The sequence below is a fragment of the Cydia amplana genome, chromosome 15, assembly GCF_948474715.1.
Source record: "Cydia amplana chromosome 15, ilCydAmpl1.1, whole genome shotgun sequence".
Taxonomy (NCBI): Eukaryota; Metazoa; Arthropoda; class Insecta; order Lepidoptera; family Tortricidae; genus Cydia; species Cydia amplana.
In genome coordinates this window covers 7,210,317-7,235,083 of record NC_086083.1, presented here as the reverse complement: position 1 = coordinate 7,235,083, position 24,767 = coordinate 7,210,317, and the positions used below count along the sequence as shown (strand labels likewise).

At 37.8% G+C, this 24,767-nt stretch overlaps 1 long non-coding RNA gene across 1 annotated transcript; it reads right to left on the bottom strand.

Annotated features, from left to right (window-relative positions):
- Positions 1-4,437: 4,437 nt before the first annotated feature.
- On the bottom strand, positions 4,438-22,141 carry LOC134654853 (uncharacterized). The gene is made up of 2 exons (XR_010097373.1): positions 22,108-22,141; positions 4,438-4,579 (listed from the first exon to the last, which is right to left on the bottom strand). It is a non-coding gene; the product is annotated as an uncharacterized LOC134654853 (long non-coding RNA).
- Positions 22,142-24,767: the final 2,626 nt, after the last annotated feature.

The window sequence follows — 24,767 nt, the reverse complement described above, 5'->3', positions numbered from 1 at the left end:
ATGAGAGCCGGTGACAGTTTATGTTATATGATTTATATCTACAATGACGCTTACGCTTACAGATTTAGTGTATAATTATTTACCATCGTATATTCACGGAAACGTACGAGCGTGTCTTTCTATTTCAGTCAGTCTCGGTACAAAAAGTACTGAGGTTGACTGAAGTAGCACTAGCATGACAAATACGAACGTCTCCGAGAAAATATGACGGAAAATAATTATGCACCACATCTGTAAAGATAATTGAAGTGGGCGAAAGGCAAGCCGTCACGTATATGAACATTTCATGAGTGCGAAGGAGACAGAAAACAAATGAAAAACGTGACCACATTTGAGCTTTACGGCGGCCGCTTGCGGCCGTTAGAATGTACCCAAACTGGACAGTACGAAAAGCTAAAGGGGATACGGTGAGTGACTATATCATGGAATCTACTGTTACAAAATCATAGTATTTTATGCAACCGTTGTTTAATCTGTCAGACGAGAGGAGAGGTCAAAAAAGGCGAGTGGCGTGAGTAACAATTTGAGGCGAAGCCGAAAATTGTTAATAAAGACGCCACGAATATTTTTGACTGAGTTAAACAACGTTGCATACAAATACTTTTTCTACGACCAAGCACTTACTTTGAAATAAAATTGTAAGTTTAACAAATATTTTTCATTCAAGATGTAGCAAAAAATTGAGGGTAAGGGCGGGAAAAGAATAAATGAAATAAAAAAAACATGTCTGAGACATGTCTGTCAGAGATGGCAATTAAAATTAGGTTGACAAAATGTATTTCATACAATATTTTTTATGTGGTGATTACACGAAGTATCATAAAAGTGCCAAAAAGATACTGCGTGTATGCACAAATACTTTTTTTGGGGAATAGACTAAAGACTTGTCTTGACAACTATAAGATAGGGGTTTAAAGGTGTGTCCACGACCCTTTAAATGACATATAAAAGTACGGGAGTAGAAAATATTATTTACCTACGCAATCTCATATTACTTCTGAATTCATCATTCCGTTTTTTTTATTCTACTGTTTGTTAAAAGTAAAACTGTTTGCCAGACAATATTTCAACAGCCGTGCCTATAGCACCGCTCATTCATTTATTGAGCACACTATGATCGCACCCCCACCGTGCTGTCAGTGACACGTCCGTCTGTCTGTCCGCCGAAAATCGATACTCCCGGCGACCCCATGGAACTTTCCAATGCCGTAGTACCTATCATAACGCGGTAGCGCGGGAGCTGTATAAATTATTGAAGCTAATTATAGGTATTATTGGTGCAGGACGTGGGTCGCGTGATTATCAAACTAAAATGGAGTTGGACGGGACATGTTGAATAGAATAAAATAGAATAGAAATAATTTTATTCGTGAGCACAAACACAAAATAGAAACAGATGTAACAGATATAACAGAGATATAACAAGAGATAACAAGAGATATAACAAGAGATATAACAGAGAATAAAAGGATAAAGTGCCACGAAATGGTCTCATCTCAGCATGTTGCTGGCGACTTCCAGCGCTGATCTTCCGATGAGACCATCCGGTGAAACAATCACGACAGGTAACATGAATACAAAACAAAATTAATATATAACATACAAAAGACAAAGACAGCAAAAAGATAAAAATACATTACAATTGCTATTGCTATTGTTTGTTGCTAGGCAGAGTGATGGCAGGTGGACTAAAATGTTAACAGAATGGTGGAACTCCTGAAGATGCCTCGTAGAGAGGCGAAACACGTGTCGAGTATTGTTCTTTTGGTGGTGGTTTGTTATATTTATTTGCGTATTTATTTTTGCGGTGGGAGGGTAGGAACATTAATTGCATGTAAAAAATACGCAAGTAAGTATAACGGGTTAGCACTGATTGACTAGTAGTTATGTTATCTTTTCGCGGATTAGCAAAGTAATATTTTGGTTTTAATTAGAATGGTGGCCACATTCAAAGCGGCCGCTTTCGGATGAAAGAAGCGCCTGGCGTCCGTTGGCTCGTTGGGTGGACGACACCCGGAAGATTGCGGGTCACTTCTGGATGAGATTAGCTCAGGACCGGGACAAGTGGCGTACTAGAAGAGAGGCCTATGCTCAGCAGTGGGCGATAAAGGGCTGATGATATGATGATTATTAGGAAACAAATTAAATTATTTGTATGATAATATTTTTATTTGTTTTATTCCAGGTAAAAAACACCGCTACCGTGTAGAGTGGCCGTAAGCCCTTATAAAGAATTGCATATGTTACTTGAAAAAATTCTACCAATGCTGCCGTTACCCATGTGGCCGTGCGATTATACGGATTGCCAGATTTTGAATTTTGACATAACTAGCTCATAGGTTAGACGTGTATTGGACACCAAAAAACTTTTGGGACATTCAAGCGGCCGCTATGAAACTCAAAAGTGGTCATGTTTTTTCATTTGCAGTCTGCCTCTTGCGCACTCATATACGTGATGGCTTCCCTTTTGCACGCTTTAATTATCTTGAAGCGTAAGTGTCATTGTAGATCTATAGTTTTAGTTAGCACATTCAGTGCTAGCGCGAGCTACGCGCTACGAGCGTAGCCGATAACATGTGAAAACCGTAAGTATCCAAAAGCGCCTACGAACAGAAAGCAGCAGCAGACTGCCGTATTCGAACTTCAAGATATTCACAAGAGACGACACGTACTATGTAGTTCCATTCTAGATACGTTATAGTTTAGATTTCAACTAGTTCTCTTTTGCAGCGCAATTCGGGCAACCAATGTCACTTTTACGATAGATCGTGTTAGATATCTATTAGATGTGAATTAGATCTCTAAGTAGTATCTTGTGGAAATCGTTCAAGAGTATCTCCAGAATCGCGGAAATGTCAAATTTGACAGGTTAGATCCTAAACATATCGTTATCGTATCTTGGTGATGCCTAAAAGATATCTTATAGATATCTATTTCAAAATCCGAATCGGGCCCAGAGTTTCTGGCTGTGAACGTGTTAAAAAACATATTAAAATTAAAAAAAAATTAAAATTAAAATTAAATTAAAATTATTTATTTTCGTAAAATATACAAGTGTTTATAAAGTAGGGGATAGTGCTGCCCGGTAAGCAAAATTTGCCTGTGTTGGGCAACACCGCTCTTCCTTAATTAACAGATTGTTACACGAAAATTTCAAGTACTAGTTTAAGTAAGTGTAATAGTATAACATATGTATACAATTTAGATCATATATAACAATTGTTTATAGAACTAGGTAAATATCTGGGTTGTACAGACATGCAGTAATAAATAAAGGAATAAAGGACATATAAGTTTAACCGTCACCGGCTCCCATGTTAACATCGCCACTTAATTGATTGCACCGGACAACTTTTGCCCGTGTCGCCCCCCGCGGCCCGCGGGCATTGCCGGTTAATTGCCTGGCCAAAGTTACGCTTGTTACTGATTATGTTTTTAAACTTTTTAACATATGACATAACCAACTCGTTGGTTAGACGTGTGTGTATTGAACACACATTCCATGAAAATTAGGGTTGGCAAAGCTGGCTAAAGCTGCGTAAAAATACTTTTAACTAAAAAAAAAACAAAATTAATCTAACTTCGCCACCCGTCCTTATTTTTATTGACGTGATAACTTATAAATCGATGAACACCGGTAGCATGCATGAAAAAATGTCAAGTTGTGGACAGATCTCCATGGTAACGTTGTGGACAGATCTCCATGGAAACGTTGTGGACAGATCTCCATGGTAACGTTAAATAAAAGTATGCAATTTTTCATCAATGTTTTCTTATGACGTTATCACGCAAAGTTCTTACACGACTTTACAGCACGACTAGCCATATTTATTTACATGAAATTTATTCTTATTTTTTTTCTATATCCTAAAATGTTGGATTACTGAAAAGTTTATAGTGGAATTATGATTTAAAGGTGAAGTACTAAGAGTCTATAGTGAGTCATACTCCGTTGTTCTCTCTCTGAAACATAGAATGATGACTCATTTGTATTTTTCTACTCTTCGACTGCAATGCTTGAATTAAGACTTCGTATACCAAAGTGAAATCGCATACTTTTTTCATTATGGGACCCCAACTCAACTATAATATTTATTTCGATACTGTTTAGGCAACTATAATATTCATTTCGATACTGTTTAGGCAACTATAATATTCATTTCGATACAGTTTAGTCAACTATAATGAAATTGACCAATCGAAAGCGCGGAGCAAGTACCAGGGCCTCATGAGATACGAGAAGATTTAAAAAATATATAAAATAAATAAATATAATAAATATATTTTTATATAAAAAATGAGTTTGTGGTGAAATGACAAAACACGTCCCCATTCTTTATTCATGTTCTCCAACATATAACGAAACCAGTAATTAATTATCAATTTTTTTGAACAAGTCTCTTCTCAGAAATTAGAAAGTTTGGTCAATTTTCAGTAAGTACTTTGAAGGCCATTTTCTCCTAACAGGTTGAGTTTGGGCAGCTAAAAAAAATACGTGTCTGTTATTTTAGACTTCTCTATAACATATATCAAAATAAATCAAATCGGAGTCGGACAGTTGGGTACCCTTCCTTGTTAGCTGTATACTTTTGGTTTTTTACCTATTCTTTGATTCTTCTACTAGTTTTAAGTATTTCTTTTCTTGACTCGTAGAAAAAGTATTGTATACAACTTTAGTGATATAATCAAGCTTTTCAATCTCGTACCTTCCTTAGGCAACTCAGCAAGCTTCGTTGCCTAAACACGGTACTCGACTGAAAAGCTCTCCATTATATCACGATTGTATAAAATACTATTATATCTGGCAACACAAACTCCTATAATTCCCGGCATGTGGTCGCTCCATAATCTTCCGTAAGCCGAACAAATAGAAAAAAAATGAAAATTCATCGGCGGCTTTGTCGGGATTTGAACCCAGGGCCCGTATCAGCCGCAGGCAGACCCCGCGTGGGAGCGGGACGGCTGATCATTAATAACGGTCCCTGTTGGGGGAATAATATTGATCTGGCACTGTCATGGCCCGACGCTTGTGGTAAACTATTACGTTGTAATAATATAAAGAGTAAAATTGGATGACGACTGCATCGTTACCGTAAAGGTATAAAATAACTTTGCCCACCACGCGTCACAGTTCACACTTTCTACAGAAAATGTATCTGTAACTACTTTTAAGTTATTTCGCTTTTACTGAACTGTGACACGGTGGGCAAAGTTATGTTAAAGGGCAAAGTTTTATACTTGTACGGCACTGCTAAAGGTGACATTTGGATGTCAACTGCAGCTGCATCACTGTTGCGGCGTCGTTGTTGCCGCCGCTCTAGATAGAGCAGACACAGACAACACAGATGTTGACAAAATTAGTATAGTCGGATTATTCCTATTTGCATTATTTGACACATGTCACTCACAACAACAATACAACGTAAAATGTCTTGCACGTCGAAATCACAAAGGAAGACAATTGCACTGCGAACGTTTACGTCCTACGTCTTTTTTTTTATTTAGGGTTGGCCAGACACCACCTTTGTGAATCGGTAGTCGTCTAAGTAAATCGATATAAATTTTTCATTTTAGGTCGCAACAAACCATTATTAAATTTATTATATTTTCTTATTATTATTTATTAACCATATAATTCTAGCCTTACTAAAATCTCAAATAAAAATTCATTAAACGTCACAATTTGATACCTAGCTCAGTCTAGGTGCCACCCAATCGTAATCGCTTGCTGTGACAATCTATCGCTTCGCCATCGAATCGTTTTGTGTCTCTCTATCACTATTAGTATGACAGTGTCAGTTGCGTTTCATTCGTTAGCGATTGGCATGTTATCTACGTGGATAGCTGAGGACGCCGGTTCGAATCCGGCCTCCGCTACTCCACTAGGGCTTGGTCACTTTTTCTTTAGTCGTCTATTTATTTCAGTTTGTAATAAACGATTTTTGTTTTGGTTATCCGGTAAAACCCTACAAAATAGCCGTCATGTGTGCGTGTCGAGTAGAGGTCGCAGTTAAACAATGCACTTGAAATACTAGCGGTGGTGTGGTTGAATACAAGTGCCTCCACTAAACTACGCAATGGCTTTGTGAACGCAATTTCATTTGATGAATATACGGTTAATTTTTGTAAATACAGTGTAAATTTATTAATTTTCGCTACCTAAAGGTTATCTGGAAAAGATCGCTTTTTAGCGCAAGACCGCCTGTTGTTTACCGCTACTTGTGTTAAAGTTTTCTTTTATATTGTTTTCATCTATTGAGGTGTGCATTTGTGCAATAAAGAGTTAGTATAGTACAATAATTTTACCAATTTGCAAATGCTGTATTTGATCTCTCTTACTAAGGAAAAAGATGCGAATATAAGTTTACTAATAGAGGCTGCATAATATAAAACTATCTTCACGGGTATATAGGTACATTAGATGCAATCAATGAAAAAAACTATTAAGAAAACTATTCACTCCGCTCACTTCCACTAAGTGTCACTTCAGGGTCTTCAGGTATCACAATGGTAATCGTTGGTGCAGATCTTACAAAAGTTTTCTTCATTGGTGCACTGAAATATGCAGACCGATAGCAATTAACATTATCGAATCAGCACCGATCGAGATTCACGAACACAAGTGAATATTCATACCACTCGGTGCTGTAATTGGATTCACTATCGGACGATGGTAACGCACAGGACATAATGTACGCCAAAACCCTTTGCCACCATAAAACACACCCACCAACCTTAACAGAGGGCATTAAAGTCCAAATTTAAACGACATAAAGTTGCACAAACGAAAACAAACGGTCCGGAACTGCTCAATGAATCGGCCGACGTCTCGACAAAGTTTAATTTGCTGTTTCCATATTCAATTTTCAACAATTACGACTCTTATTCCTGAACGATAAGAATCAGTTTAAATATAAATTGGTTGGTGATCGCAAACGAGGCGCTACGTGCAGTGTTTAGCGAGTATATAATGCGGATCGATTAGTAGATACTGTAAATGCTTGTATTATAATATGTAATAATGATTACTATTCAGGTACTTATCGTTTGCCGTTGTAACCAAGCTAACTCTGCATGGACTATGCTATATCAAATTGTGGAAGTGCCAACGTGAACGTCAAATTTCTTTAAAACTCTGTCATTTATAGTTAGCTTAAACGGAATCTAGTCGATTTAGGTAACAGTTTAGAAGTTTTTTGAAGTGACGTACCTACCCCTAGTAAATTTCATTCAATATCGTGACGTGACGTACGAAATTAACATTTCTGTAAACATTGCTACGAATTTTATACATTTTTAGAATATTGATTTGAAAATTATATTAAAAAAAGCAACGAAATTTGTTGCTATTTTTATTAAGCGAGCTTACGGCATTTCTTTGTTCCTACAAGCTAACTAAACATTGTGTTTACATTGCCTTTGTTTTCGGAACTTATACGTAAAACGGAAAGGTAAAGCAAAAGTTAAATACACAATCTTTAATGTTCCCTTGAGATCTCTGCCACTGCAGAGGGTGTAGTAACGTTGCCAGAATAATACAAGCAGCAATTTTAGCGGTACAAAAAAATAACATTTCTTAGTTCCGATCCTTCTGTAGAATATATACATATTTCATATTCCGAGTTTTCTTTGCCGAGAATACCGAGGAACGAACTGATGACTGCTATGTTATCAGATTTAAGAGCCCATCAACGTGGACACTAGCGCCACTGCTAAATAATCATGATTATTTCAATTTAACGAAAGATATTTATAAAAAGGGGGCCGCTACGTACTGTATCTTGTATTAAAGTACCTTTTGAATACATCAAACTAGTTTCTATGTTGTTGGATTCGTCAATCTATAAACTCAAAACAAAAACGGCCGTTTTAACTTTGGACGCATCAGTTTTAAAGCATTATTTATCCCTTAGAATTTATATAGGTACTTAATTATGTTCTATTTGATTTCTTAGTTTTTTTAGTAGTTTCCGGTCGTTTCTGTTTTAAACAAACTCAGAATGAGAGAAAACACTGCAGAACTATATCAGTTTCCATTGTTGTCTGCGAATCGCTACATTCACAAACAGTCACAACACCAAACGAATCAACTCCTAGTGATATTTTCAAGGGTATCGATTTTTCGCCCCCTAAACATTTACACCGCCAACATTTCGTCGCGATTTATATTTAATAATAACACCCCACAACTACGGGACTCAAAAATCAATACGGCTGTCTGGGAGGGTGAGTCCCTCTATATGTCCCTCCGAACATCTACATTTGAATGGTTAGGTACATGGGAAAGGCACATGGATTGACCATCGAACAAGCTATGTACGATTGCAGTATATTGTCGTCTGTCCCTCCAAATGTACTCATTAGTACATCTGTGCGTTGGATGGATCGAAAAACAGTTCGTGAAATTGAATGTCATTATTTGCTTTTTAAATTAGTGGAAGTTAGAAATCAAGCTTTTAAGGGGGCTTTTAAATGTGGGGGCAGATGAGTAATAAACGAATGTAGTTAAAGACTAATCTAATAGAATACAGGTAATGAATCTAATAGTTAGAGAAATTAAGCAATTCAAAGAAAAAGGAAAGAAAAAATTGTGGGTGTGTGTGTGGGTGTGTTTGTGTGTGTGTGTGTGTGCCTGAATGTGTGGGTGTGTGTGTGTGTGTGTGCGTGTAAGGCTACAAAGATTATACTTTTATATTATTACCTATATAAAAGTCATGTCATGCATACAAGTGGGGAAGAAATTCACGGTGTATTCTTATGAAGTCCCCAATCTACACTGTTCTAGCGTGAGGACTATATAATTTTATAGTATATCTAGCCTAAACCATGAACTAGTATAATTAGTTCATGCCTAAACCCATTTGTACAACGAGACTAATGAGATGTCTGTGCTTTGTAGTGGGTGTACAGGCTGATTAGGATGACTGATATTGGATTGATAATAGTTATTAACCAAAACCACATACCTAATATATATCTAGAATGAAGGTTACGCTTTAAGATAATTGAAGTGTGCAAAAGGGATCACGTATATGAACATTTCATGTGTGCGAAAGAGGCAAACTATACTTTTGAGCTTCATAGCGACCGCTAACAGCCGCTTGAATGTATTTACCAAAAGAAAAGCTGTATTCAGGAGATACGGTGAGTTTATATCTTGGAATATCTTAAAATTTGAAAGAAAATTTCAACAAAATCAAATAATTTACGCAATCATTCTCTATTTCTCTATTTCTGAACTTCGAATAACACTTCATTCCAATTTTGGTCGCATATTTGACAGGCAATCTTGTACATTCTAGATCTGTGACCTAAAAATACCAAATACTAAGCTCCTACGAGATTTACAATACGAAATATCACCACAACCATGCCTACATACTCAAACTACATGTTAAGGGCGGGCGGTTCTCAAACTGTACCTACATAAATTAATCTGCATATACTAAGTAACTACATATACTTCTAAGAACTAATGTGCAATCTCCAAAGACCGTGACATCGCAACTAGTGTTGTTAATAACGCTCATTTCGAGGCTTAAAGACTCGAACCCTTAAGACTCTCGAGGCTTAACGCCTCAAAGGCGTCTTACATCCATACGATTAAAATAAATAATTATAACGGCGCGACTCGGGAAATGAATTAGAGATTCACTAGATATGAAATGGTAAAGATATGTGACGTTCCACGGCAAAAGGTACCTTATGGCAGCTGACGCTTAACGCCGCTCCAATATTCAGCCGGGGCAATGGTACATTTTGCAGTGGAACGTCACATATCTTTACTATTTCATATCTAGTGAATCTCTAAATCATTTCCCGAATCGCGCCGTAATTCTCAAATATAGTCCAGTCTTCAAGACTTACGAGTCTTTAAGCCTAAAATAAGCGTTATTCACAACACTGATCGCAACACAACAAACAGTTATAGCATGCGTAGGTAATATTGGATTATTCATGTTAATTTATTGCAATTATACATTAAACAGAAGTGCAAATGAAAGAACTGGAGATATTACGAGAGTCTTTGAGATGCCTAATAGAGTCCGTCTTAGCTAACTTTACCTCGACTTGAATATATCAAAGTGATGGAATGTCATTATAAACGTCATATTTTTATATAAATTTGACATTAATAATGACATTGTTACACTTTATTAAATATATTACAGCGGTAGATTGGTCAATGATAAAGTGTAACAATTTTAATCCCACCAAAAACATTTTCATGTAAAATGTTGCCAAGACGAGACCATAAGGCTCGCACTGACAAAAAGTTATCAGATCTCTTGTAGAGCCAAGCTTCTAACTACAGGCCCTACCTTCACAGACTCTACACCTTAGTCAAAATATGTGGCTTGGCCGTTTCATTATTATAAGAACTATTTTATAATAAAAAAATAATGAATAGTGGAATACATTTTTCACCTAACGCCCATATGACGAAACGGTCAAGCCACATATTTGGACTAAGGTGTAGAGTCTGTGAAGGTAGGGCCTGTAGAGTTAGAAGCTTGGCTCTACAAGAGATCTGATAACTTTTTGTCAGTGCGAGCCTTATGGTTTCGTCTTGGCAACATTTTACATGAAAATGTTTTTGGTGGGATTAAAATCGTTACACTTTATCATTGACCAATCTACCTCATTCGCTACCACACATTCCTCTAAGTAACGAATCAATACGGCGCGAAGTCCTTATAAGTGGAATCGCGCGACGCAATCTGCGCTAAGTGCAAATTAGTGCCGATCCCATTGCAATCCAAATACGATTTTGAGGAGTCGCGGGCCGGGTATTCTGTGCACTCGTTAAATCAGGATAATATTAAGGTATAAATACACAATTTTCTTACGTGTTATCTTTATATTTTGAATTATCTTTTGTTTGATAAGACAACAAACATTTAATTCCCATTTGGCTTAGCATGTTACATTAAACATTTAGTTTGAGGAAACACTCGGGTTTTAGTTTAATTTATAGTACTTTGTATTAAAAATTCTTCTCTAAAATATCGTTCCCGCCATTTTTCTATACTTCCAAATTATTTTATCTAAAAGCTGCGTTTACGTGGTCAACGGCCAAGTCGAACAACGCGCTATAGCGATAAAATGTGAATAGAACTTGCGTATAGATGAAACTACGTTGTTGACCGAGGCTCGTCGCGTATTTAAACGCATCCTGAAATCGAATGTACAGAATGCGAGACCAGATTAAATTCAATATCGGGCAAATCAGCGCCAGTTTTATTGGTATTCAAGTTGTACATACAGCGGGTCGCTTCGTTCAGCGATCTCCCGACTGTTGGCTTTATTTATCTTCCATCTACCAGGTTAATTTGACGTTTACTGATCAAAGTCTGTATTTATATCACGGAGTAAAAGTATTTAGAAGACTGAGCCCGTGCCACCAGTCACTGACAGTGTCAACACTGACATATGTATAAGCCAAACGTAATTTACTTTCTACACATCTCTCTCGTACTAATATGCGAGTACGAGCGAGATGCATTAGAAAGTAAATTACGTTCTCGATAGCGCTTATGTCAGTGCCAAACTGAGCCCGTACCATGAGTCACTGACAGTGTCAAAACTGACATTTACGCTATCGAGAACGTAATTTACGTTCTATACATCTCGTTTGCACTAATATGCGAGTACGAGCGAGATGCATAGAAAGTAAATTACGTTCTCGATGGCGTTTACGTCAATGCCAAACTGATGGTAGCCGTACTGGTGGTACCTAGCCACATTGTACCACGACCTAGAGAAATTGTAAAAATAATTGGTTTACGACAAGTTACCAATCTGCATTTGGTTTCTGAAAGAGCTACGATTTTGTATGATTCCATGTACATATGTATATTTTCTAAATCAAATTTCTATTACACCTTATGTGTATAATTGCATGAATTCTATAGTAATTTAAATTGTATTTTTTCCCTTATTTTCTCGTAATGCATGTTAATTATAAGATGTAATTATTTTTGAAAAGATGTGTCCCGCCGAGTTTGTTGCCGGTCCCATATTGGGATACCCTCCTCCAATTGAGGGGGGATTTAAATCTTCTCGGGGCAGAGGTGTAGGGTTGGAGCCGGTCTACCTAGCTTTATTTGACGTTCATAAGCGCATTGTAATTATGCCTACTTGAATAAACTATCTTTTAACGTGAGGACTTTAACCCAAATCTTTGTCTATGGTTTTTAGGGTTCCGTACTCAACTTGGAACTCTTATACTTTCGCCATGTCTAACTATCTGTCCGCAGATTTGCTCCGTGATCGTTAGGGCTTGTGCACAAATCACTCGAGGTTCGATAGGGGAGGGGGGAGTCACGAAAAAATCACGACAGATCACGTTGGGGGAGGGGGGTATAAGGAGACCTCATGTGTATTTTTCTACAGTGAACGAAACTAAGAAAAAATACCTACCACATCATGAATAGATGCTTTTTCTCGGTTTCGTTAAACATAAATCTCACAGCGCACTTCAAAATAGCTCGCTATATTATCTTATTTTACGAAATTTTGGAACGCGTAACTTAAAATTAGGTTGAATGTAAAAAATCTAAAAAATACACGTGAGGTTGTGGGGGGAAGGGGGGGTTAGCCAAAACCCAGACCTAATATCACCAAGGGGGGGGAGGAGTCAAAAAGGGTCACGTCAGACTGGGCCGTGTCCGGGCCGGAGCTTCCGGAGCTTCGTTTTCTATGGAAAGCATCACGTGATCACCTGTCATCAGTGTTGTGAATAACGCTTATTTTTAGGCTTAAAGACTCGAGCCCTCAAGACTTGTAAGTCTTGAAGACTCGACTATATTTGAGAATTGTAATTATTTATTTTAATCGTATGGATGTAAGAAATCGTCTTTGCCGCCTTTGAGGCGATAAGCCTCGAGAGTCTTAAGGGTTCGAGTCTTTAAGCCTCGAAATGAGCGTTATTAACAACACTACCTGTCATCTATCATAGAAAAGTAAGCGCCGGTAGCTCCGGCTCGGACATGGCCCGGACATGGCCCGGTCACGGCCCGGTCTATCGTGAGTCATCCTTAATAGCAGCCACGTCACTTCGACTCAAATACGAGTAAGTACCAAGAACCCGTCTCATAAATTTTAGGAGTAAATATATCAATGTTAGTAAAGAGTAGAGTCAGTAAGAAAGCCAAGAGAAAGCAATCTGTATGCAAATTTTAAATGTAATAAGTGTCTTATACGATCAAGTTCGGGACCGAGTTCATTTACATGAGGAGACAAATACAGTAGAACTCAGGGCCAAACTTGACTATGTATATTATGTATGTATCTATGTATTACTTTAACGATCAGCACAGATATGGCCGTTAGGTGGCGACAGCGCCACGCGCGGCTTATGGCTTTCCCCAAAATTGGGGCCGAACGGATGTACTTTTAGCTACCTGTAGCAAAGCGACGAAATCGCGGAGGGAGACACGCCTCTTATACTTATGCTACAGGCAAAAAATTTGACATTTTGTAGGGTGCCCAGAAGGCTGGTCGTATTACGTTTACGTATTTCTGTTATCTTAGTTGCAAATAAATTTCATCATGTAGTTTAATATTTTTTTTTAATGGCATTAATTTTTATTTTTAAAGCCAGTTATTTTATATACTAGCTACTAAGCTGTTTTACAAAGTAGCACTTCTGTCCACAATTTCACTGTGCCTCCTTTCAAGAGTCGCGTTCTGATTTATTGGGTCTTATCGCGACAAATTTATTCGCCCGGGCGGTGCGATATCGCGAACTTATCGATAAGCGATAAGTAGCATTATGTTGTTCAATTAAGATTTACCATGTTTTACGATAGCAAGTTTTATCGGTAAGACTCGTGTAGGTTGCCGGTACCCGTTGTACGGTTAAAGGATGACTCACGCTAGACCGGGCCGTGCCCGGGCCGGGACGTCCGACATGTCATTTTCTATGACGGCTGACCGGTGATCACATGGTGCTTTCCATGGAAAACAAAGCTCCGGAAGCTCCGGCCCAGCCCCGGCCCGGTATAGCGTGAGTCATCCTTATGATAAGATAATAATTTATTGCATAAGGATAGGTGTTATAGAAAGGTGGATTACCTACATCATATGTATTTTAGTGGAATCACTATAATTTGCCTATCAGGCGTAGAAAAATAATAAATATGGTAATATATATGGTAATTGACCGAGCGAAGAGAAATTCTCCGTTATTGCTTGGGTAAAATAAAAACGCTTTCGTATGTCTGACTACTCTGAAGTTATAATATCACGGTACTAGTACTATTTTACTTCCACTCCATATCTCTAGGCTTGACAGAGTCGTGTTGAGATGTTTATGTATATTTACGTCACCCTAGGCCCGTATGTGGGATTTTCTCCCCGCTACGCGAGAAGAAAATCTCACTTCCTGGCCAAGGCAAGACGTAAAACTTTAGACAAACCACGAGCGGTAATTCGTAAAGCCCCAGATCGCATATTTACATATAACACCTGCAATCTGGAGAATTTACGAATTCACCTCCTAGGTATGTAAAGTACTATTGTGAGCACCTTATCGCTTATATGAATTTGATAATCATTGTATAAACGTTACTTCTAAGATACAAATTATAACCGCTAGATGCTCTAACAATTATCATCGCGAGTTCCCTAATGATGGAAGCCCCGCGGCAAGCAATTATTTATTTTCTTTGTGGCTTCGCGGCCGGACGTATTTTTAACTAAATTAATGCGAACTTTCTGCTGTTGACACACTTCCCGAGTGCACAAGATAGATATTACGGCGTTACTTTTAGCTTTTCGGTCCTTACTTACGTCTCTGTTTACGTAATTTTTAGGGTTCCGTACCCAAAGGGTAAAAACGGGACCCTATTACTAAGACTCCGCTGTCCGTCCGTCCGTCCGTCCGTCCGTCTGTCACCAGGCTGTATCTCACGAACCGTGATAGCTAGACAGTTGAAATTTTCACAGATGATGTATTTCTGTTGCCGCTATAACAACAAATACTAAAAACAGAATAAAATAAAGATTTAAGTGGGGCTCCCATACAACAAACGTGACCGAAGTTAAGCAGCGTCGGGCGGGGTCAGTACTTGGATGGGTGACCGTTTTTTTGCTTGTTTTGCTCTATTTTTTGTTGATGGTGCGGAACCCTCCGTGCGCGAGTCCGACTCGCACTTGGCCGGTTTTTTTTTAACTCTGGGACTGGAGGGTCGATAGATTATAAAGGCCTAAAAGGCACGTACCGTAGGTAATCGTTGATATAAGACATTTATTAATTTTGTATTATATTAAATAATATTATGTAAATATGAATGACGATCAAAATATAAATTCATGTAGTAATTTATAATGTTATTTCATATTATGAGAATAAATATCTAAATCTATACATTGAATAAACACTACTACTATGACACATAGCAGCATTATATATAAAATCTGTCTGTATAAACTAAGTTACTGTGAAAAAATATAAAAAAGGGCCGTGAGGAACGCGGTGTTTTATGGAGGTCGTTCGTCTTGGATATTTACTAGTCTCTGGTGAAACTAAGAAATATGTATATAGTTGAATAAAAGTCATATTTTGTAAAAACAAAACCTATTGACTATTAGTATTATTGAAGTGGTGGAATATGCACACCAGAAGACCGGCTATACGCTGAGGGTGTTCCAGCTTCGATCGCGCCACTACGTGCACTTCAACTCGTTTGTGGTGCGCGTGCCGCGACCGCTGCAGGGGACCATCGACTTCTGGCCGAAGGGTGTCGTGTTTCGGAGGTTCCGGGGCAAACTGTCGAATCCGACACAAGACCAGACGATTCAACGGAGCCACGCCGTTTTGTCGCCTAAATAGTGTTTAGTTTTTTAAGTTTATATAAAATGCATATATATGTTAGTCTGTAAGGTATTTGTAATATGGGCCTTGTTGCCTGATTTAAAATGTTAAATAAATAAATAAATAAATTAGGTACGTGACCGTTTTCCACACGAAAATACAATTAAACGTACTAGTAATAAAATTAGGGCATCTGGCACATTTAGAGCGTTACATAAGTTTAAACGGTTTGTTTCCTCTATTATTTAGTCTGTAATTATAATAACTCATAAATACTTAATAGTTGGAGTCACGGAGACTCGCAAACGCGAGTTTCTTAGAAGGTTTTTGTAAGGGACATGGAACCAGTAGATTTAAAAAAATTGGCATGTGCTTAAGTATACTATCTTTGCAAACTTGCAAAAAAAAGCAATGGGTTGTACAACCTCTCCTCGCTCTAATTTCGATATTTTACAATTTTTATCAATGAAAGCTAGTACCAGACTTGTAGGCCAATTCGAACTTGCAGGCAGCCCATTTGGAAAGGTATAAATATAGTGAAAAACAGTGTTTAGTTTTTAAGAAATTTACGAGTATATACGAGTAAGTTAGTCTATCTATATGTAATATTGGGTCTAATTTCCTGATTCTGAATTTTTACCCTTTATAAGGCATAAAGGTATCAGAAATTATGCATAATTGAACCCTATCACTTTAAGATAAAGTGCAAAATCAGGTGGGAAATATGTTCTCCCTGCCTTATAAAGGCTTAAAATAAAAGTAAATAATATTTAACAGTACATATGGTGCTACTTTACCGCCCTAGTGCTGTAATTACCACAATACGTACCTAGGTCGAAAATTTTAAGGGCATATGTACTGTAAAACGTTGTACAATACAGGTGCGAAAAATTAATTCGCAACTCGTGTCGATTTAAAACACTCCATTCGGTCGTGTTTTAATTTATCGCGACTCGTTGCGTATTACCTACTTTTCGCACTTGTATCGTAATGTACTATTTCTACTGTAGTCAGCATTATGCCTAATAACCGCCTATCGCCTACTGTAATCAATGCCAGTAGCTTTACCAATTGGAGCCTACGGCGTGTCGTAGCAGCTCGTAGCCGCATCGTAGCGCGTAGCGGCACGCTATAGCGCAAAAACTTTTGCCAATTTCATACATAATTTCATACTTTTACTGCTAAATTATTATAAGTGTGTCTAACAGTTTTTTTTATGTGGAGCCCGATTCTGATTTAAGTACTTGTTATGGTTTAGATCTTATTTCGATACGAAATTGAAGATCGCGAACGCTGATTGGTGATGGCAGGCGCGGCTCACTTTCGCGATTTCGTCGCGTAGCTATAAGGAAACTTTAATTGTACCCATAATTTTTTTAAAAAGGTTCCGAATTTTTTTATGTGGAACATTTCGCAATTCTCGAAACCTACCGACGGCACACCACGCTTGCACTAAGCGCTTTATAGCGCAACATTACAACAAGTTGCATGTTTACAACATGTATAACATACGACATAGTTTACAACATATGCCTTGTGCTGGCCTTGTGTCGTCACACAACATTAATCCCGAAATTGCAACGCTAGAACAGCAACAAATAGCTAATGTTAAGCTAGTTTAGCTGCTTGTTACAGCAAATTGCAAGCTATATTTATCATAATCAGCTATAATCTGGTTGTTCAATTTGTATTCAGAGCAGATTAGGCGGTAATCAGTTCAGTCTAAATCAATCCTAATCCCAATACAGAGTGAATACAGTATAATTCGCTTTTGGTCCTTTAGATGAGTTTATTCGAGATTAGTTTAGACTTAGTATAGCAATTAGTGACTTTATTAAATCCTTTGATTTGCGTTGTTTAAAGTTAAGTGGTAAATTACTTGGGGGTTTGTATTTATTCCGCCCAAGTGAAGAACTCCTCAAACTTACCAAATTTTTATACAAAATCTGACGAAAAAAAATCAATTTATGAAAAGCAAAATGGGAAAGTATAAACGTACTAATTAATCATATTAAAACCACGAATGAATGGCCGACAACTATGTATCCGTTTTATTAGTTATGTACTTAGTCGTAAGCATTAGTTCCGTCATGGGAAGGTAAACTTACTCTACAGGGCAAAACTGGACGGTTTCAAACTTAATACAAGTTCGATCGCTATAGTTGGTCAAACCAATTTGTCAGTCAGTAAGAACCAGGAAAACTATATACTCATCCTTTTATTTTGGATGCTAGTACTAGCTAGTGTAAGAAAGAAAAGAGAAAAAGTATGATTCTCTCTAGCTATGTTTTAAATGAGTCCTTCCAGTCCTTTGACAAACTAAATTTACAAGTATTACATTTTCGCTACAGCATTATGTTTTCAATAAAACTGTTAAAACATTGTTCTATTACGTTCTATTTTCCCATTTCTATCTTTAACAAAATGGATCGCCGCACCAATCACAATCGGCAAACTAAATCACCGCAAAAACGTATCCCCCATTTGAACGAACGGTTTCTTATACCATCATTATTATCCTTTTCCAATATACCGCTGCAATATATCCGTTTGTACGTCTGTCTATGACGCCGTAAATAGGGACACAGATTAAATAATACAAAAGGAAATAATAAGTGCGACTTAAGAGTATAAATTATAGCTATTTCATTAACACCTATGCAGCGACATGACATAGCTACAGTCAGCGCCAAAAGTAGGATATCAGACTACGCGAAAACGTACATTATCTAATAACTTATCAAAAAGTGATATACCTATCTCTACGTGTAGAGAACAATTAGACTGTGGCAGATACTTTTGAACGAGAACTGTAGAGATTACCTAGCTATGTCTGTATTTGGAAAAGTATTCCAGGGTGGCATATACTTTTTGCGCGTAGTTTCATGCACTACTATTGATGCTGACTGTACTAAAGATTGAAAATGACCATGCTGCACCTTCCTTTCCTATATATATTTTTTATCCTTTTATATATATTTTTTTTTTTATACGATACAAGTCAGACTTGTATAAGAGTCTTTCAGTCGCTGAAGTTTAAGAAGCTAATGCATCTATTTTATTCCTAGGGCGAAGACATTTTCAAGTTTTCTTATGTCGAAATTCGGAAAGATCTTGCAACAAATATTATTTGTTGGTTCAAGAACTTTTTTTTTCAGCGCGAGTAATATATCTTTATATCATAAGATAATCTATGGCACAGGACAGATTGGAGGCATCGGTCGAGTTTTACTGTCAATAAAACTGAAGTGGTTTCGTCGATAAACATGTACAGTGTACGGCCGTTGTGGTTTTACAACCTTTGGAAAAAGGTGAAGTTACTGCCGACCCTACGATTAATCTAGATTGACTATCTAGACCTGAATTCAGGTAAACCGCGTCTCTTTACGAGCACTGAGCCTAACTTTTATTCCAAGTCTTATATAATGCGTCAATGCAGACTTTATTTTCAGTCAACTTTCAGCTCTATGTTTTATGCTAGTCAAAACAAATAGAGTTCGTCTAATAGGTATATGAAATATATTGTTGCATCAACTTGAACACAACAAAGTATGGAATGTCATTATAAAGGTAATATTTTCATAGAAACTCCGGAAATTCGACATTAAGCGAGATGAAATTCCGCTGCCCGAGATACAGTAGGTACATCAATACATAGTATAAAACAAAGTCGCTTCCCGCTGTCTGTCCCTTTGTTCTTTAAAACTACGCAACGGATTTTGATGCGGTTTTTTTCATAGATAGATCGATTCAAGAGGAAGGTTTATGTATAATTTATTAACCCGTGCGAAGCCGGGGCAGGTCGATAGTTTCTAATAAAGTGTAGGCTACTCTGGCTACTTATAATAGGGATGATGACACATGTTGAATTTTATAACAAAATCTAGTAAAATAGATAGCAAACGAGCAATTTATCACAATAATGTGGATATTAAAATAAAATATTGACAAATTACAAAATTACAGGACCTGAAAGTTTCAAAATTTAAGTTTTTTTTAACTTCCAAAAACGATAAAAGGGTACCATTCGATTCCTTACATTACATTCAAAAAAATATTGTATAGCAACTATATACATAAACGCAATATTTCACCGACAAAAACGCAATTTTCTTGTTTTGTCCATACTACAAGATGGGCGATGACGTCACGGCCTCTAGCCGTTTTGTATAGGGCGTTTCGCGAGTGAAGTGCGACTGTCGGACTTTGACTACAATTTCTGACTTTTGTGTTACTTTAATGCAATAGGTCCCATATAGACATTTGATCCTAAAAACAAACCCGATTGATTGATACCATAAAAAAAAATTAGTCATGTAGCCTATTCTCTCCATTTACTTATAATGCCAATGTGAAGTTATATTTGAGCAAAACGTGACAACAAATAATATTTTTGATAGTGAAGTTTACTTCTCATCCGCCACTATAAAGCCTATGAAAAAGAAAACGAAGTTAAATTATCAAACTTCAACTGTTAACAACTGCATAACTACCGCATAATTTGCGGGACTGTTCAGCAACATCTACTTCAGCAGTCAAATTTAGCTAAGACTGTGACGGTGTAATCCCCTTATTCATAAAACTTCATCAGCCTCAATTAGTTAATTTTAGTTATTATCCCTTTATCGAATTACAGCGGCGGTATCACGGTCGTATTTTTATCACTTGTCATGTCATGCGCCACTTTCACACTTACATACTTGTTACAAAGTGACAGGCATGATGACAAATGATAAAACACCAATCATCTTAGCCCTGCAGATAACAAACGACAAACGATTAAATAATAAGCTAATGGAGGCTTGTAGCGGTTTATGAATAATGCCATATAATATAGTCTCTTCTACTATTAAATTACTCTTTGATTCTAACCTAAACAAAAAACTTCTCTTAATGACTTTTATCAGAGTTCCTATTTCAAGTGAATAAATAGTTTCCTCGCGAATCGAAGCGGAACTCCTTTGACAAGAGAGTTTCAGCAATAAAATAACATTGCTCCAGACTGCGAGCAAGTTTTGACTTGTAAACAGCTTTCATGTGAACCTAGACTCTCGTAGTTATCTGCCAGTTCCAAGTTAAGTATCTACTTACGAGTATATATACTATATATCGACTAGCTTATGCCTGCGACTTCTTCTGCGTAGAATTTGTATTTCCATAAACCACTTCCATAGCAAATTCCACGTCGTCTATCGTGTTATATGATATGATATGACAAGACATGCTCTTATGTGGGCTCTAGCCAATACTAGCTGCCAGATTCGAACTTTAAGATACGTCAAATACTACGTCAAGATATACGATACGTTTTTGTTTGAAGAAACGCCGGTTTGACACTGACATAAATATCTAATCCATATCGTATCTGGACGTAATATTTGACGTATTTTAAACCATATCGTATGTAGACGTAGTATTTGACGTATTTTAAAGTTTGAATCGGGCCGTAGACTCTCGTAGTGATCTCGGAGTTCCAAGTTAAGTATATACTTAGGTATATATCGACTAGCTTATACCTACCTGCGACTTCTTCTGCGTAGAATTTGTATTTCTATAAACCACTTTATGGCAATACATGCTCTTCTGTGGGCTCCAGCATCCAGCAAATATTACAGATGTATTATTAAATTATACAACGGGACTTAATCGCGTATCTAAGTTTTAAGATTTCATTTCTACAGCAGGAAAGTACGGGAAGCCATTGAAATCAAAAAACATAGTAATTTCAATCGGGACGAGGGTTTCAAGATCTCATCCACATGGAATCCAGTCATTAGTAAATGTAAGCGTAAACGAATATCGACAGTCGATAAATCGAATATCGTTAGTGTTGTGTGTCGACAGAGTGACATCCCTAGTGCGCAAAACGTTCAAGCGGATAAACAAGACCAAGTGCGGGTAGTTCGAAAAACTCGCGCGGTTAGACGATGCTGATGTCAACTTAAGCCAGTCTTCTCCGAGACCACGGGGACAACGCCGTCCTCGAAACGTCGGAGGTAAATCTTAAAACTTAGATACGCGATTAAGTCCCGTTGTATAATTTAATAATGTGTAAAAATCGTGAAAGTTTAAATCAGTGTTATTACAGATGTAGTGCATAATTATTTTCCATCCTATTTTCTCGGAAAAAAACGTATTTGTCATACCGAGACTGACTAAATAGCAAGACACGTTCGTAAGTTCTAAATACGATGGAAACTAATTATGCACTACATCAGAGCAGAGGGGCTACAGCGAAAACCGAAATTCGCAAATTGCCGGGATCTTTATCTTTTAATCCAATGCACGCGTAATTAGAGTGACAGAGAAAAATGCCCGCAATTTGCGAAATTCGATTTTCGCTGTTATAGCCCTGTGTGCCTACTTTGCGTCAGGAACAACGACATCTCTCGGATAATTCGAACAACCAACTGAAACGTGTCTATCGGCACAGAATAAATAATAGTACTAGGTACAGAAGACTCACTCTCTACCAAAATGCGTCTGTTACGATCAGCACAGATATGGTCGCTAGGTGGCGACAGCGCCACGCGCGGCTTATGGCTTTCCCCAAAATTGGGGCGGAACGGATGTACTTTTAGCTACCTGTAGCAAAGCGACAAAATCGCGGAGTGAGCCACGCCTGATATCGGCTCAAACGCCCGCGTTTCCAAAAACTGGACAGTAAGAGCGCCAATAATGGAATAAAACCGATGGCGAGCCGGTTAAATTGATTCTGTCCCACAACTCCCACAAAGGGACAATTATTGACATTGTACCTAATTCCATTTTCGGGGACATTTTTCACCCACCCCCATTTAAGTGCTCGTATAGATCAATTTCCATGTAGATTTTTGCAGCTTTTTTAATGTTTTTGTGATTAGGTACAATATTGTTAAGAAAAAACCGGCCAAGTGCGAGTCGGACTCGCGTTCCAAGGGTACCGTACATTAAGTCCGACTGACGTTTGACTGCACATTTCTAATAGGTTTTCCTGTCATCTATATAGGTAAAGAACTATTTTGTGTATTATTTTCAAAATTTTAGACCCATTCGTTTCGGAGATAAGGGTTCCGCTTTTTCCTTTTGAGGTACGGAACCCTAAAAGTGTACTTAAGTCATTTTTTTGTCCATTTTGTATGAAAAAGTAAATATGTAAAAATCGGCCAAGAGCAAGTCGGGCCGTATGGCCCAGTGTAGGGTTCACGGAGTAATGCCTCAATGGACAGACAGACATAAGGGCTCACAAAAACAACTATAAGGGTACCTAATTGACTACAGAACCCTAAAAAAACGTGTGCTTTTCTCGGTCAAATTATAGATTTCATTCTTCACATCACCTTCAAAGTACCACCGTACCGTACGTATAAAGTTTTTTTTATATGACAAAGATAGACAAAGGGTTCAATTAGATAAAACTGATATACTTGGCCAAGCAGATCTCGTCAGTAGAAAAAGGCGGCAAATTTGAAAAATGTAGGCGCGAAGGGATATCGTCCCATAAGAAAATTGAGACAAACACAATTCACTAGCGACCTGCCCCGGCTTTGCACTGGTTAACAAATTATACACCTAAACCTTCCTCAAGAATCACACTATTGATAGGTGAAAACCGCATGAAAATCCGTTCAGTGTTTTTGAGTTTATCGCGAACAAACAAACACAAATTGACAGACGCGGCGGGGGACTTTGTTTTATAAGTGTAGTGATAATATCTAGTACATAGTTCTATGTCTGCATCTGCACGTTGCCAAAACCCACCTCGCAATGCTATAGGTAGCATTCCGGGTGCTATGGGGTTGGGCCGTCGCGACGCATCGATCGACACCTGTAGCGGCGAGGCTAGACGGACAGACGAACGCACCACATGAACTTGGTACGAATAGTCGTTCAAAGGCTCTATCAATTTGGCTCTGGGGTACTAAATTCGATCGTGTTTACGTAGTGATAGGAGAAGATCGTAGAGATAACTGAGATGCGGAGCATGTAAGGTAGTTGCGGAGCATGTATTGTAGTGTGTTGCGAACGCAACCTTTATATTTGTATAAAATCTCAATACCTATATTCCTAATGCAGTAGCTAAACGCGGCCGTCGGGCTCGGCTAGTATTCGGAAGCTTTTTCTTAAGCACCAATAGGGGCGCTCCACATACTTTGTATCGCGGCCAATTAGAGATACCTAAATTTAAACCACCTTTTGTACTAATCAAATATTGCAAATCACTCTCTCATCAGCCTTCATACAATAACTAGGTACACCACTTCTACATTTAACCGTTGTGGCAAGAACCCTTTGTAACCAGTATTTTGGAAGATTACATCAGTTTACTTTAAATCGCAGCTTTTTATTTGAGTCGTCGAGCTCCTGACCTGCACGGCGGCTACATAGTGTATATTAGCAAAACTGTGTGACCCAGGCCTATTATTGGCTATATCCACGTGATAAAATGTCCGTTACTTTTTAACAGAAAGTGATTAAGAGCCAACAGGAGCTGAGATTTAAATATTTTAGGTAAATATACCCGTCTCGCTAACGGAAGCGGCTCCTGAAACTAGTGCGATAAGGACAAGGCGAAAAATCCTGCGTAAAAATCTCAAAAATCGAGGTTTCGTAGTCGACTGTTTCCTCCTCCAAAACTTAACCAATCGTAACCAAATTTGGAAATCTAAATGATTATAAAATTATCTGTGTCGGACCGTTTTGCTTTTTTGGCTAATTGATATCAGTTTTGAATACCACGCCTCTCATTGCGGCATAGTCAATTAGGCCATTTTGGGCATTTTTGAGGGGCTCTAGCGCCTTAAAAAACAAAAATATCAAAAAAAGCAAAACGGTCCGACACAGATATTGACAATATTAATCTGTGTTGAAAAAATCATTGCTCTAGCTTCAAAACCCACGGAGGAAACAGTCGAGTACGTTTGTATGGAGAAATGACCACTCCTGTTGGCTCTTAAAAGTGTGACGT